We start from the raw sequence: 14,915 nt of genomic DNA on the forward strand, positions 1-14,915 counted from the left end.
CACGTTCAGTAGTGTAGTCCGTGACACAGATCTCTATGTCCTTGGGGATATTTTCCAGGGAAATGCAGTAGATTCTTTAAAAATTCTGATGGAGGGTCTGATCGCCGCTTCTCGATCCAAGGATAAGAAGATTGGGTTCGACAATATAATCTGTGGGATAATTCTCGGTACAAAGGGTACCATTGATGTTCCCTGGAGTGATGATGAATTCTTCCCGACAATTGACTATGACGAAGGACTTGTTAAACGTGTCTTTCGAGCAGGGCCTCACTTTCTATCTGCACCAGAACGTGAAACTTTCGTGCAGTTTCAAATTGATCGTATTAAGGCTAGAAATATCCCGCTTGATAGGGATGAGTATATAGAATAGTTTAGGTTTTCTTTTTGTAAATATTTATGTGTTTTTTGTATTATTTGGTTTCACTCTTTGTTTTTATAATTTTATTTTATTCAATAAAATTCTATTTCATTTGAGTCCATTTATTAAATTTACAAAGGTTATATATATGTTTGATTTCATTTTTTATAATCATGGTTAAAACTCTATAAAATCTATAATATTGAACATTCATGGTTTTCTATTGAATACATAAAAAAACTTCATTCATTGAGTTTAAAGCATTAATTCATTCAATGGATTAAATTCATATTGTTACTATGTATTAACATGCACTTATTATGCATTTAATATGGTTCTCTTAACTTATATGCATAGATGAACATTTAAGTTTCATTAATTATTCATAAACCAATTTATTACACTTTAATTCAAATTATTAAGGATAAACTTTTGGTTTTTCTTGCAATTAATGTCATTTATTCTAGTTTTTGAGTGCAGGGACACTTTATATTAAATTCAGGAACCAAATCATCAACATAATTGCACAAACCATGTCAAAAGGCACCCAAATAGGCCATTTTTACTAATTCTCTACCGAGAATTAATAATTCTCGGTATGACCAGTAAGTTCGGCCAATTTTCAGGGCGAAAATTGCCTAAAAGTCGCGTGCCGCGGCTTTGCCATTCGCTGTCGCGACACGCGTATAATTTGCCCATTTCAATCCGATTTTGACACTAAATTTTGCCTATTCCTATTCCTATTCTACCTATTCACCTGCCTATACAACCCTATATAAACCTACCTCTTACACAAACCTCACATCACCTCTATTTTTACCCACTCCCTTACTCTAAACTCTTCCCCAAAAATCTACTTTTACTCTTCCCAATTTATTCACTCCCATTTATATCCTCTTTTCTATTTTCAATCACTTCCAATTCAACACCCCCAAACTCATCTTCAAGCTTTAGTTTTTCTCTCAATTCCTTTTTCTTCTTCTTCTTCATCTCAAACCCTAAAAACCACTAAACACCATCACTATGGTTAGGACTAAGCGTGTTGGTAACAAACCTGCTGTTACGGAAGCTAATCGCCTTCGGGTTCAATGTGGGGCTTATTTCGACATCTATTCAGAGGAAGAAGCCGCTCGTTTCAAACATTTTTCACAAGCCGACCGCCAATTTGTAGATATGCACTTCTTAGACTTCCATTCGGTAAGAGTATTAAATTTCTCTACTCGAATTGATGCCTTTCTTGAAGCTTTGGGTTGGCAAGAATTCGTTAATATGCGTTTCCCGCGTATTAATGAATATGTGGTGGAATTTTTGGTCACTTTGACCATGAACAAGAAGAAAACTTCCATCTCTTTTAGGAATAATGGTATCACATACACCATTGATTATGAAGCAATGGGAAATATGTTTGGTTTCCCTACTTCTAATTTTTATGATAAGCCTAAAGATTTTGATAATGATGCTGTTTGGCAAACTCTCTCGGATCAAGATTATTTTAATTCGAAAAACACTTCAAGCAAGTTGATTAAGGACAATTGTGTGTTCTTCTTTCATAAGTATTTCAGTATCTCCTTGTTTGGTCGTGTTGAGAGTTCCAAGATTCAGGTTCGGGATTTGTATGTTTTGGATAGTTTGCTTAAAGGCTTGCGGATTGATAGCATTGGTATTTTGTTTGATAATTTGTTCCGTGCTTCGAGGGCTAGTACCATTCAAATCCCTCTTTGTAATTTTATCACCGCTATTGTGTAGGGAGCACGGGGTGAATTGGCCGACTATGACATGTCCACCTACCGTGGGTATGTTCCGCTTTTGGACATCTCGGCTCTTGAGCGAGCTCATTTATTGCTTCCACAAGGACCCCGTCTTTATTTCCTATGCTACCCGCATTGCCCATCTTCGTGGCACTATGGGTGGTGGCGCTTCAAGTTCTCACTTTGTAGGTACCGAAGGCGGCGGAGAGGCGGAAGGCGAGGAGGATGAACCACCGGCTCAAGCACAACCCCAAGCACCTCATGCGGAGGATGATCCGGTAGATTTGCGGAGGATTTTGAACCAAATCAATTCCAACAATCGTCAAATGAATTTAAGAATTGATGATTTGGTTGAAAACAATATGGTGATGAATGACAACCTCAACCTTTTGAGGCGTGAGCATCGATCAACTCGGCATCAGATGCTTTCCTTTTTCTGACGCCGCAATGTGGAGACATCACCTACACCTCCCGATTCCCCACCTCAAGCTTAGGTTGTTTTCTTTCATTTTATTATCTTGTTATAATTTGGTACAATTTCATTTTCCTATGTTTGGTACAATTTTCAATTTTTCATTTTATGTTGAATGTTTCATTTGTGCCATTCCTATCTTTATTTCGTATGCTTACTTTTTGTGCTTATTATTCTTGATATCTCGCTTTTGCACCAATGAGGACATGGTCCAATTTAAGTGTGGGAGGAGATGTACATCATTTTCGTTTTTCTAGCACAAATAACAAATGCAACGAATCATTTATAACAAATGCAACATATTTTGCAACATAAACTCGTTTAAAACGCTATTTTTTTTATTAACTTTACATTTTCATATGTTCATAAACTAACCATAAGTTATATGATTATTTATTTAGGTTATCATTTTCGATAGAAATGATATTTCTATATGGGTTTTATTTTTCAAATTTTTCACAAATCTCCGTTACGATTTTAAGTAAAATTGTCTCGAGTGAATGTATTTTAATTAAATAAATTTTTTATTTTCAATCTCTATTTTTATATCATGAAATCATGATTCAATAAATCTTATTTTAAATTTTCAATTAGGTTTATAGGCATTGAATTGAACTAACAATTTTTAGCTCGGTTTGATTTCGTCTTACATTAACACTAATTGAAGTTTTTAAGGAAACTTTAGCCATAATACATGTTGAATTTTAAATCAATATAGGATGAATGTGCTATTTTTCTTTTTTCCAAGTTACAATTTTATAATTTATGTTAATTAATCGATTAGTTGAATTCTTAACTTTTGGCCACGATTGAGACCAACCTTATCACAGTCGAGGTATGAAAGGGAAAAAAATTAAGTACCGTTTACTTTTGGTCACGGTTGCGACCACCCTTATCACAATCGAGGTATGGAAGGAACGTTTAAAATATATATATATATATATATATATATATATATATATATATATATATAAAAATAAGCATGTTTAAGTTTAAAGTAACGATTGCGTCCACCCATGGCATGGTCGGTACCTCTTAAGCAAACACAAAGCAGTAAAAATACGTATAAAATTACGATCAAGACCACCCTTATCTCGGACGTAACTAAGTAAATAATTAATCCTAAGTACTTATTCATTTAATATATCTCATATACTAGTTTAGGTTTGGGAAAGGAAATTTTTGTGCTTTGAAATACCTTGAGATGAAAGACTCAATAACATGCGTGCTTATATCGTCCCGAATGCTTCAATTCAAAATTGGAAATACAAGACGAATGATATATCGTATTTATGCTAAGTTAGTTTGATAATTTGCGTATAAATTTGCCATGCGAAGTTAGTCTTTTCGGCTTAACTAATTTAAAAGATAATACAGAGATATATGTTTTATTTTTATAAAGAGATTAGTTAGAGAATAAGTTCAGTGAAATTTTGCTCGGGACTAGCAAAAGATTAAGTGTGGAGATTTGTTAAGCCCAAAATATACCTAAAATATCATCGTTAATTGCATCAATATTGCTACGAATTTATGCTATTCATACCTATTTAGAATACTTTTACTCTCGAATATGTTTCTTTCATGCAAGGTACATAAATATTTGGTAAAATCCAAATAGGAGTAAAAAGAGCTCAAAAATAGAAGAAAAACCCTACAAAAGGAGTCGAAGACGACGAAAATTAATAACGCCAAGTCGAGGACACGAACGAGAGCCGAAGAAGTGAAAAATGCTCCGTGCCGCGACCGCGGCCCCCACTATTCACGGTCGCGACACGCGTCCCTCAGCCCTCCTTCCCTTCGTCCGAAGAACAATTTGTTGCTCCCCCATTCTCGGTAGAGAATTTAATATTCTCGGTACGAGCAGGAGATTTTAGAAGCCTAGTTACACACTTTCGTTTTTGACGAAACGCGATCGTTCGGGTGGATAAAGACGTCCTTTCGCAGTGGACACGATCCTTCACAACGGACACGACACTTCAATCAATACTCTTCAACATCTATAAATATAGAGTTGATGGAGAGTTGATAGATAATGTAATATGTATAGAAGAAAGAAATTAGTGTAGAATTTATGCAGAAATTCCGAGTCAAGTGATTCAGAAGTTAGATTTAGATTATGTAAAAAGCAATATGATGTACACACATTGTTTACTAAATAATAACAAATTCAGTAGCGTTTAGACATTGTTCCAGTTTAGTTTTCATTTTGGTAGGAGACCGACCCAGTCTCTATTACGAAGATTCAACGAGAAGATTGAGTAGAGGATTCGCCCCTGAGCCTGACAAACTCTAACGAAACCCAAGGAAAGGATTGACAACCCGTTCACTTGCACGCCGTCGAAGAATTCAATGCTCCATGTTCTCTGTAAACTTGTATCAATTTATATTTCATCTAATAAAGTCCATTCTATTTGATAGATTTTTATGCAGCACTTATGGTAACCAATCCACTAAAGTGACTGCTGGTGTTTTCATTAAAACGTATTTAATTCAAAATCTTTACAAGGAAACTTTGTTGAACACTTAGGCAAATTATTATCTCGGTAGAGTTTTAATTTGGTTAAGGGCAATTATCCCGGATAAGGGTTTTGTCGCGTTCAAAGCCAATTAATTAGAGGTTCCGTCATTTATTTCATTTTTATAATTCGTACAAAGTTTAAAGTTGTTTTCTTTGCTTAATGCAAACAAATATACTTATTTACTTTTCTAAAGTACTAAAACGTTCATGTTTTGCAAATTCATTCTTAAATCAGAAATTTTCTAACATCTTCATATTCTAATCTAATTCTTATTCTAGCAATTTCAAAACCAAAACCGATTAAACGATTTTCCCATATTATAGACCTAAAAGTAAATTTAACCGATTCAGAATAAGTTTTTGTTGAAAAACGTTCCCCGTGGGATCGATATCTTTTATTACTACAAGCGTATACCGTGCACTTGCGGAAATCGCTCAACACGCTCCAAATGAATTGAATTTGAAAAGATATGTTAAATATGACACATTGCTTAACTATGGGGCTAAATTGCTCATTATATATGTGAGACAATCATCTTTTTTTAGGTACACTTTAGGATGATTTAGACATTTGCTTACATGGTATCAAACTGATGGTTCACTGTTATGCCCCGATGATATTAGAATCATGCTCTAGATGAATTAAGCGTGATGAGATAGTGTTAAATATTTACATTGCTTAATAATCGAGCTAACTACTTATATGTATGAGACAATCTTCATCATTTAATGTGTATTTTAGGTTGAGTTAAATCTTTATTCACAAGTTGATTTTGCGAGAGAAATCTCTCGTTTGATTCCTTGCTACTAAATATATGAGCCGCATGGAGCAGTGAGAAACCTTAATTGTGACAAAATCCCTGACCATAATTATTTCAAGGGATAAGGTTTAAAAATGCTCTAACGTTTATAGCTATGAGCAATTTTACTCTTAATGTCTAAAATGTTACAATTTCACCCCTAACATTGACAACAAAGAGAATTTTACCCATAAAGATTTTATATTTTTTGTGATTTAATAATAGAATTGAAGATTAATATTTTTAAATTCGGTAAAATATTTAAAAAAATTGTGTCCAACTTGTACAAAATACAGTATATATATATATATATATTTAAAATTTTTTTACCTTTAACCATATGTTTGTGATCTGTTATTAATGAGTAATAAAATGACGCACATGTGAAATGTAGATGACAAAATTCATGACCGAGAAGACAATTTGATGAATAATTTCTCGAATCAACCCAACTTATCAACGTCAGGGATAAAATTACTATTGGCTGTCAACATTAAGAGTAAAATTGTACCATTTCAGACGTAGAGGTAAAATTGCTCCTAGATATAAATATTAGGGCATCTTTATACCTTATCCCTTATTTCAATATATATAAAAAAAGTTAACTTCCTAATTTAGTGGTTAATTAAACTGGTCTACCTATTAGATTTAAGACCCGTTTGTTTTACCTAATGTCTGTTATTGCTGTTTGCTGTTGGAAAAAACTGTTTTTACCTACTGTTTGTTGTTGCTGTTAGAAAATGCTGTTTTTCTAAAAAGCGGAGATTATCTACTTTTGTAAAAAAAAAAAACTTTTATGAGGTAAAAGAAAAACAGGAGATCACTAACGAAACACCTAAAACTCTATTTTTTTGAAGTGAAAAGGAAATCAGGAATATAAAAATCAGCTACCAAACACCCTTTAATTAAAATAATTAATTCTCTTAACTTATGTAAAAACATATTTTAACATCAATGTCAAAGTTTTAGGGCTATTTTTGAATTAAAGTTAATTTTAGAATAAATCAATCATATCTTTACTTGGAAGTACACAATTCTTGTAAGCAAATTCCAATTTGGCAAAGCCAATTTGTCTACGGACATAAATTACTTAAAATAGTTTATCTTAATGTCAATATTAAATAATTTGTAATTTCTAGTAATAAGTAATTAATTTCCCCAACTGAAAGAGACAATAATATAAATAAATTATTAAATATTTTGCAAGCTTTTGTTTGGAGTTAGCCAACATATCATTTTCAATAATTAATGAAAAAAAAAAGTATACCATTAAAATCCAATTAAAAGGTAGTGGATTGTCATTTTCTTTTATGAGGGTCTCTTTATTAATTAACAAAATGACAAAACATTTAATTTTATGTTCCTCAAAATAGATGCTTATTTAATTCCACTGCCAATGAAGAGAAAATTTGATTTTGATGTATATAGGAATGCCTTTATAATATTTCAATAAGCCACAATAGATGATAGATATAACTCTTTTATTTTTTCTACAAGAAAAACATAATTATATTAGAGGTGGTATCCAATTCTACGATACAAAATTAATACGTAATTTTAGTGTTTAATTTAGTAGGTAATGTATTATTTTTTAATTAACACGAAACTGATACGTAAATTTTTGAATTGGATTAGAATTGATATGTTTACCTGAAAACGAAATGAAATGACATGAATATTTAAAAAGTATTGTTATATCTTATCATATTTTATATGTTGCTTTATTAATAAAGATAATACAATTATAATTATTGCTTGCAATTATTATTCCAACCTCGTAAATTTTTATAAACACATTACATGACCCCCTAATATGATATTAGGTGACTTTTTTATGGTTAGTGTAAACATAATAATATAAAAATGTCATAAAGTATTTGAAAATAGTACCATATTTTCTTATATTTTTAAAAGTTATCCTTAATATATATAAATAACAAAATTACATGTAATACGAAAACATAATACGAAATCGACACTAACTCGAATAGGTTATGATTGTGATACAAAAGTTTTTAGGTTGGGTTTGGGTTTATTATTTTCAATAAAAACCCGAAATGACACGACACGAACACGATAATTACCAGGTATGGATAACATTAATATAAGAAGACATACCACAACCACCTATAAGAGGAGAAAAAAAACTACAAATAAAGGAGAATCTATGAAATCTACCATAGTAATAGTAGATCAATCAAAAATTTATTTAATAAATAAAATAAAACAAAATAAAGAAGATTATCTTCCAGCAACCTCAAAACTTGTATGAGGAAGAGAATTTTAACAGTATGTATTATTTTTTTAATAAATATAAATAAAATGAATAATACATGCATATATATAATTGTCTAATGTATTTAAGTTTGATTAAACTGTGTAATTAATTCTTTAAGTTTAATTTTAATCAGTTAAAATTAAATATTAAAAAATATCAAATTTATTTAAGAAGAGATATATAATTATCTTCTTGCTGACTGTTCTTGGTATTTTTTTTTTTAGGTTGAAATGAATTTTGGGCTTAAATGGGCTCAGTTTGGAATATTGATTTCAAAAGAGGCCTTAATGGAATGGGCTTTCTGTTTGACCCGACTCGATTCTGATGTGGATCTTTGACCTGAATTACACATGTTTCTGACTCAATTTATTGTGGATCTCGAATCGACCCGAACCTAAAATGAATCGTAACCCGAACTTATTATGGATCTTGACCAGTGGACTTCTTCTAGGACTCTGATTGGATGTGGGTTTTTTCCCAATTGAGGTTGAACATGAATTTTTAACATTATACATGGAGCATAATTGATTTGAAAATAAATGGATTTAAAATTAAAACCTCGATTTGATAAATTAATAATTTTGATTAAATAATGATTTTCTTTGGTTCTGACTCGGCTAATAGGATGAAATAATAACCTCACTAAATGCATAATATAACAACTTAAAAAAAATAGGATCAAATATATGAATATCATAATTTAATACTATAATTTAAAAACTTTAGACCCCTATTCATATATCATAAACCCTAAAAATATATTTTAGACTTCTAATTTATAAATTTTAATTCTTAAAATATATTAAAAAGTACTGATTTTACTAGTTCAACATAATTCAGAATCATTACTTGACATAATTATAGATAAAAAAAATTTAAGTGAATTTATATGTAAATTTTTCAAAAAAAATTCCTTAAGACCCGTTAAAAATATAAAATAATAATTCATTAAATACGTACGAAAATTATATCTATAATTTATAAAATAAAACACTTCTAAATAATTTTTTAAAAAAAATTAATGCATAGCTAAAATATATATCTATAATCAATTGTTTCTTCTTTTCATGCAATCTGCACTCAATTTCATCTTAACCTTTTGGAGGGCATAAACTATATTACATTCTTCTTATTTTGAAGCAAGTAATTTTTCAAAGTTTGTATCGTAAGAAAAGCTTTTTTTTGGAGAAGCATGTGGTATAATATTATTTTCATATAGATCTTGATTGTCATCATCTTCCACGCTCATTATTCCTTGAATAATTTTTCGACCGTGGATGATTTATTAAAGCTTCATTTTCAATAGGATAATCCAGAATCTGATTTACATTCATAGCATTTCTATAAAGTAGATTGAAAATAACTTCCTCTAATCTGGAATGTCTTCAATATCACCGGTTTCTTCTTCTAGAAGCATACTTTGCTCAGACTGAATTCTTTAATTTGAGAAATATAATATACAAAGTAAAAATTAGAGATAAGTATAAAAAAAAAAATGTCTGTGGTATACCGGTTTTGCGAACTCGAACAAAAATAAAAAAAAAAAAAAAAAATACCATCTTTTCTATCTCTTTTTCATTTCTTCTTCTTCTTCTTCTTCTTCTTCTTCTTCTTCTTCTTCTTCTTCTTCTTCTTCTTCTTCTTCTTCTTCTTCTTCTTCTTCTTCTTCTTCTTCTTCTTCTTCTTCTTCTTCTTCTTCTTCTTGATGGATTTTTATTTTTCCAGATTTCTTGATGGATCCTGCATCATAGCTCGAATCGAACCCAGAAACGGCGGTTCACGGCATTCACACCGATAACAGTTTTGCTGGATTGATGAAGTTGGAACTGCATTGATGAAGTTCGAACTGATTGCTGCACCCCAAGCGTCTTTCTCATCGCCGGCGATCTTTACGGACTGAGTGAAGGTAAGCGAATCGGAAACGACGATCTCGGAGTCGGATAGAAAGGATAAGAATCGAAAGGAGAAGGAGGAGGATTTAGAATGAATGTCTGGATTTTTAGACGTTCTAGAAAATCCAAAAATTTTGGAATTTTTCTGGAAATTTCCAGATTCAGTGACGATGGTGTTGGGTAAAAATCAAAATCTAATTCTTGGTTAGCCATGTTGATTTTTAACGAATTGTATGAAATTGAAGGACAAGTATGAGAAATTGAGTTAATTCAATCTCATAAGAAGAAGAAGAAGAAAAAGAAGTAATGAAAAAGAGATGGAAAAGATGGTATTTTTTATTTTTATTTTTGATTTTGAGGTTTATTTGTGATAATTAGATAATTAGGGGGGTTAATTTATAAAATAAATAAATATAAAGACCAAATTAACTCTTTTTTCTTTGAATTTTAACACCGTTAGTCAATTTAGCCTCTGTTTGCTAACGGTCTGTAACACATAACTCTGTTTACAAAAAAAATACCACAGGTTCGAGTTCGCAAAACCGGTATACCATAGATATTTTTTTTTTGTACTTATCCCTAAAAATTATTCTATAAATTAATAAATATTAATTAATCAATAAATTAATAAAATCTTCATTTATCGATAAATTAATAATCCCATATAAGATAATAATTTTCTAGACCCCAAGAATATTCATTTATAGGTTTTACTGTACTATTTCAAATCAACTAAATTATATTTGAATATATTAGGATAACTAAATCAAACCAATTCAAATGTAATGAGTTAGAATTTGGATATAATTAAGAAAATAAATTATACTTAGGATATATACTAAATTCAATTTATAAAAATCAATTAGATCCAAAGTATAAAAATCCAAAATGACTCGGGAAAAGTGCTATAGAAATTGAAGATTATCTAAATTAATCATCTTTAACTATGCATTAAAACTAAATTAGATATTAATGAAACCAATAAGTACAAAAATAGGAATAAACATATCCATACCACCATTTGTAAGTTTTCATGTTTGACCATTAAATCAAACAACATTTTCTTTCTCTTGATATAAAATCCTATTCTAATTTCATCACATTATATAATTACTACAACAACATAGCCATGAATGATAATGTTGAACTACGCTTCGAACGATCAATCAACCACACAGAAAAACAAAGTACACAAAGATCACAGATTGGATCTTGAAACAACAATCAAAAGAATACACACAGAATTTACCCTGGTTCGGCTTAACTGCCTACATCCAGCAACTTCACTAATCAATGGAGATTACAACAAGATTGAAACAGTTTCTCCTTTTCCAGAAACTCTCGTGTTTTCCCAATCCCCAATTCAGATTTTCACAGTGTACACTTATGACTTAGTCTAAGAATCTCTCGTGTAAAACTACTTCCCAACCCAGACCTTTTATAGCCTTTACAAGATTGTGAAAATACCCAAAATATCCTTACTCAAAATGTACTAACTCAGCAAGACCTACTGACTAGTGGTAACACAGCAAGACCATGTTGACCTGTATTATCACCTCAGTACCATGCTGACCACAGCCATGCTGACTTGATAACTCAGCATTCCGACTTCTTGATTTTACTCTTGCTGACGGGTTGACTTACAATTACGCTGACTTGTTGACTCAGCATCATCATCAGCAAGTGATAGAAAACCCATACTCTTCTAGAGTAATCATCAATAAGAGTCATAAAATAGGTCCTCCCACCATGAGACTTAGTTCTTGTTGGCCCCCATAGGTCAGAGTGAATGTACTCAAGAATGTCCTGGGTTCTATGTATTGCTGACTTAGGAAACTTGACTTTACTAGACTTCCCTAAGACACAGTTCTCACAGAAATCTATCTTTCCTATGTGATCTTTACCAAGACAACCCTGCTTCCTAAGTTCATGTAAACCAACTTCACTCACGTGACCTTGTCTAAGGTGCCAAATATTGGTTCTATCAGTTTTAGACTCGGTGAGATTTGCGGTAGAGACTAACACAGTACTACCTAGGAGTGTGTATAGGCCATTACTCATGGTACCTTTCATAACAACTAAAGGTCCTCTAGATATCCTTATGATACCCCCTTCGGCTCTATAATTGTATCCTTGTTTATCAAGCGTACCCAAAGAAATTAAATTTCTTTTCAGTTCTGGCACATACCTCACACCGGTCATAATCCTTTCTTGACCATCGAACATCTTCAGCCTAATGGAGCCTTGACCCAGTACCTTGCACAACTTGTTGTTGCCTAGAAGAACCCTCCCACCTTCCTCTTGAAAGTCTTCGAACCACGTCCTGTTGGGAGTCATATGGAACGTACATCCGCTGTCCAAGATCCAGTCAGTGTTTGGATCTTTATCAGTGACAGCAAGGACCTCAGCGCTCTCATAACCTTCTTCTACCACAGCGGCTTCGCCTTGATCTTTAGGCTGACCTAGACTCTTGTTCCTCTCAGGACAGTTTTTCCTGAAATGTCCTTCCTTATGGCAGTGAAAACACTTGTAGACCTTGCCTTCTTTATTGCTTGAGGATGTAGTTTTGGACTTTTTCCCGTTCTTGTTCTTTGGCTTGTGAGAGTCCTTTTTCTCAGACCTTCCACGAACAAACAATCCTTCTGCAGCTTCAGTGTTGGTGTTGGCCTCAATCTGTTTTGACTTTAGCGCCATCAGAACTTCTTCCAGACTTAGTGTTTCTCTAGCGTACTTCATGGTTTCAACAAAATGACTGAAAGACTGGGGTAAAGAATTCAAGATCATTATGGCCTGATCTTCATCTTCAATCTTTACCTCTATGTTCTCTAGGTCAATTATGATCTTTGAGAAATCATCAAGATATTCTTCTACTGGCTTGTCCTCGTTCATCTTGAAGCCGAAAAGCTTTCCCTTAAGATAAACCCGATTGGTGAGTGTCTTCGTCATGTACAACTGTTCAAGCTTGAGCCAAACCCCAGCAGCTGAGGTTTCCTTCGAAACTTCTCTTAGCACTTTATCGCCAAGATACAGGACGATCGTACTGTAAGCCAATTCAAGAAGATCTTCTTTCTCCTCCTTCGTCATTGTCGCCGGAAATTCCTTCTCGCCCTTCAGAGCCTTCGCAACCTTCATTTGAACCAAGATTGCCTTCATCCTCTGTCTCCATAGGGCAAAATCTCCCTTACCATTGAAACGCTCGATCTCGATCTTTGTAAAACCCATTGCTCTGTTCTTGATTAGCTCTGATACCAATTGTTGAACTACGCTTCGAACGATCAATCAACCACACAGAGAAACAAAGTACACAAAGATCACAGATTGGATTTTGAAACAACAATCAAAAGAATACACACAGAATTTACCCTGGTTCGGCTTAACTGCCTACATCCAGCAACTTCACTAATCAATGGAGATTACAACAAGATTGAAACAGTTTCTCCTTTTCCAGAAACTCTCGTGTTTTCCCAATCCCCAATTCAGATTATCACAGTGTACACTTATGACTTAGTCTAAGAATCTCTCGTGTAAAACTACTTCCCAACCCAGACCTTTTATAGCCTTTACAAGATTGTGAAAATACCCAAAATATCCTTACTCAAAATGTACTAACTCAGCAAGACCTACTGACCAGTGGTAACACAGCAAGACCATGTTGACCTGTATTATCACCTCAGTACCATGCTGACCACAGCCATGCTGACTTGATAACTCAGCATTCCGACTTCTTGATTTTACTCTTGCTGACGGGTTGACTTACAATTACGCTGACTTGTTGACTCAGCATCATCATCAGCAAGTGATAGAAAACAACCACTTACAGATAATTTTATAGATATTGAAGAAGATGTGTTCTACGAAGAACTTCGAAGGCAGATGTTACGTCTAACTGAAGATGATAACGAAGATTATGATGATTTTATAATGAGTCGGAGCTCGAAAAAATCAATGGATAAAGCAATTAAACCAGCAGGAAATTATTTTAATTTGTGGGAGATTCACAATGGAAATTCAGCTCCAACTCCAATTTGGCTTGTGAATTTATGGAGAAATGGAACTGGAGGAACGGGTGTTTTTATACCTCAAATTTTCAATTCTTCAAGAAATTTCAGACCAGGTTTGTTTATGCACTAATTAATTACCAATAATGTTTTAAATTTTTGGTTAACCACATCCATTGGCGAATGTAGGATTACTCGGTTGGGGTGCTACATCAAACTTGCTCAATTTTTTTCCGTATATATGTGTGTTATAATTTGAGTGGTCAAGAGCCAACTTTTAAGTATTAATGTACAATTTCTCAAAATTAAGCTAGATTTTGTTTAAGATTCCTAACATGTAAATTGGATTTAGGGAGGGTCGAATAGGTAAATAGAAATTAAAAATTTTGATTTGAGGCAATTTTTTTTTTAATAATTTGGATTTAAGGAGGACCTAACATGCCAAAAAATTAGAAATTTGGATTTAGAAAGGCCTAACAGGCTAAAATAAATAGAAATTTAGATTTAGAGAGGTCTAGCAGGCCCAAAAAAATTAGAAATTTGTATTTAGAGGGTACCTAATGGGCCCAAAATATTAAAATTTTGAATTTTGGACAAGCTTAATACTTAATGTGCAATCTTGGGAGGCTAATTCAACACCCTGATAAAAAAAATTTGAGACAGAGGGCCGAAACTACCTGGGATCAAGGTGGTTCCGGCGGCCGGAGGACCCGAGCCCCAGGCCCCTGTCTATGCCCCTGACCACATCATTAATTTTCAGTAATTAATTGGAGTTTATTGATTGATTTTTTGCAGGCAAGAAGAAGAATAATGGGAGGAGAAGAACATACAAGCAAGTTCAAAACATTCAA

The sequence above is a fragment of the Euphorbia lathyris genome, chromosome 4 (genome assembly GCF_963576675.1).
Source record: "Euphorbia lathyris chromosome 4, ddEupLath1.1, whole genome shotgun sequence".
Lineage (NCBI taxonomy): Eukaryota > Viridiplantae > Streptophyta > Magnoliopsida > Malpighiales > Euphorbiaceae > Euphorbia > Euphorbia lathyris.